Genomic DNA, 2,739 nt, shown 5'->3' on the forward strand with positions numbered 1-2,739 from the left:
TGTTTTCATTTTTATTTGTTTCCATGTAATTTTTATTTCTTCTATGATTTCTGGGTTGACCCGTTCATTGTTTAGTAGCATGTTATTTAACCTCCATGTATTTGTGGTGTTTCCAGATTTTTAGTGTGGTTGATTTCTAAGTCCGTAGTGTTGTGGCTGGAAGGTTGCATGCTTCATTTTTTTTTTAATTTGTTGAGACATTTTTTGTGGACTAAGATGGGATCTAATCTGCAGAATGTTTCATGTGCGCTTGAAAAGAATGTGTATTCTGGTGTTTTAGGATGGAATGGTGTTTTAGGATGGAATGTTCAGAATATGTCTGTAAAATCCATCTGGTCCACTGTGTCATTCAAAGCCATGTTTCCTTGTTGATTTTCTGTTTGAATGATATGACCATACAAATAAGTGAGGTGTTAAAGTCTCCTACTATTATTGTATTACAATTTATTATTTCCTTTATGTTTATTATTAACTTTTTAAATATATTTGGGTGCTCCAGTGTTTGGTGAATTAATATTTACAATCATTATATTTTCTTATCTGTCCCCTTTATTATTATATAGTGTTCTGATAAATGAATTTAGTAAAGTTGCAGGATAAAAAATCAATGTGCAAAAATCTGTTGCATTACTACACACTAATAATAAGTAGCAGAAAGTGAAATTAAGAAAACAATCATATTTACAATTGCACTAAGACCAGTAAACTATCTAGGAATAAACTTACCAAGGAGGTGAAAGACCTGTAGTCTGAGAGCTATAAAAACCATTGGAAGAAATTCAAGATGATGAAAAGAAATGGAAAAACATTTCATACTCAGGGGTGGAAGAATGAATATTCTTAAAATGTCTGTACTACCCAAAGAAATCTACACATTTAATGCAATCCCTATCAAAATGCCAACAGTATTTCTTCTTTTCTTCTTTTCCTTTTGTCTTTCTTTTTTTTTTTTTACTCCTGATTATTTATAAAATTATATCAATTTCTCTTTTCTATTTAAAGTAGCCTTCAGTGGCTAGGAAGCCTGGCCTCCCAAGACCAGAGTCAGTTGGAGCTGGTTCTTGTTGGAAGGGGTTGGGTGGGGACAGGGATGGGGGCAGGAAGACCCTGCTCTGTTGGCAGTCTTGGGTGGAGAAGACGAACTGCACTTCACAGAGCCTGGGGTGTGGTGGGAGGGGCATGAGGCAGGAGCAGCAAGCTAGGGAGATGGGACCTACCTCAGTCCCCAGCTTCATTCTCTTCTAATGTTTCCCTACTGATGGCATTCTCTGCAGTCTTGGAGGCCTTCTTTTTTTTTTTTTCTTTTTCTGGGTTTTCAGACTTGCAGAACTCTGGAGGAGGGCCTTCAGCTCTGCAACCTGGACCTCCATCTCAGACTTGTAGAGGTCAGGTTCAAAGGGACCACTGGTTATCCGCATGGGGCCATTGGGCATGAGCAGGACTGTAAATTTAAACTGGGCAACAAATTCACTCTCCTTCTCATAGAGAACATTAAATGGCTGCTGCAGTTCATGTTTGGTGCACTCCACCACACCCATCTGGGCCTTCTTCTCATCTTCAAATGCTTTTAAAATAAATGGCATGGAATCAAAACACCTTTCAACCTCACTGAAGAAGGCATGCGAAATTTTCATTTTCAGGCCATACTGTTTAGAAGAGTGTCATTTGTAAATGGTAGTTCTCTCTCCTGCATCCTTGACCTTGTCCTCTCCTCAGCTGATAAGAACATGCACAGCATATACTTCATGTACCTCAAATTCAGCTTTTTCATGGTCCTTCTTCTGCTGGTCGGTGGGATTCTGGATAATGGTTTTCTCTCCATCGATGACATGCTGCTTCAATTGATGTGACAACATACATTCTATTGGTGTGCAATTAAACGAGTGGGCAACTTTGTTCCAGGCTTCTGTCACTTGTGTGTTCTGGTTTCCAGGTTTGACCAGGCATAGGGCAGCTTCAGCACAAAGGTGAGCTGCCTTAATGACATCTGCTTTCTGCCCTGTTACTTGGGTCCCCTGAGCTACATCAACCACAAAAGTGTGAGCCACATTAGCGATGAAGCCATCCACATGGACACCAAGGTCAATTTGTACCAAGTCACCTTCCTTGAGAATATAGTCCCGGTTGCTCTTCAAAGGGGAGAAGTGACATACACAATTATTTACTGAAATGCTGGTGGGAAAGGCAATAATTTTCTTCATTTCTTTTTCTTTCTTGAAAAATTTCCCTGTCTCTTCCATAATCATGGCATCACCTTTCTCACACAGACTCAGTACCAACACACCTGAGCAGGATGCTTCCACCAAAGACCGAAGTACCTGGTTGACGATGTCACCCCCTATCTTATACTTGGTCTTGACCAGGTCCTCAGCGATAGTTTGCTCCTGCTGCTTGTCCTCACCTGACATCATCCCACTACCACCACTGCAGACTCATTGCCCCTGAGCCTCCACCTCTGTCTCTGCCAACAGTATTTTTCATAGAACTGGAACAAACTATCCTAAAACTTGTGTGGAAATACAAAGACCTAGAAAAGCCAAAGCAATCTTGAAAAAGGAAAACAGGAGTTAAGAGTAATATATGATGAACACTAGGTGTTATATTCAACTAATGAATCATTGAACATTATATCAAAAACTAAGTGAATTTTAAAAAAGAAGAGTAGTAGGGGGTCCCTATGCTTGCCTCGTCCCTCGAACACAGCACAATAAATATCAAATCATTCTGAATGCCCAAGAA

The 2,739-nt window shown here is 39.8% G+C and overlaps 1 pseudogene; it reads right to left on the reverse strand.

The window, feature by feature from the left end:
* Positions 1–1,147: 1,147 nt before the first annotated feature.
* On the reverse strand, positions 1,148–2,408 carry LOC113925091 (annotated as a pseudogene).
* Positions 2,409–2,739: the final 331 nt, after the last annotated feature.

Source organism: Zalophus californianus, chromosome 2 (assembly GCF_009762305.2).
Source record: "Zalophus californianus isolate mZalCal1 chromosome 2, mZalCal1.pri.v2, whole genome shotgun sequence".
Classification (NCBI taxonomy): Eukaryota; Metazoa; Chordata; class Mammalia; order Carnivora; family Otariidae; genus Zalophus; species Zalophus californianus.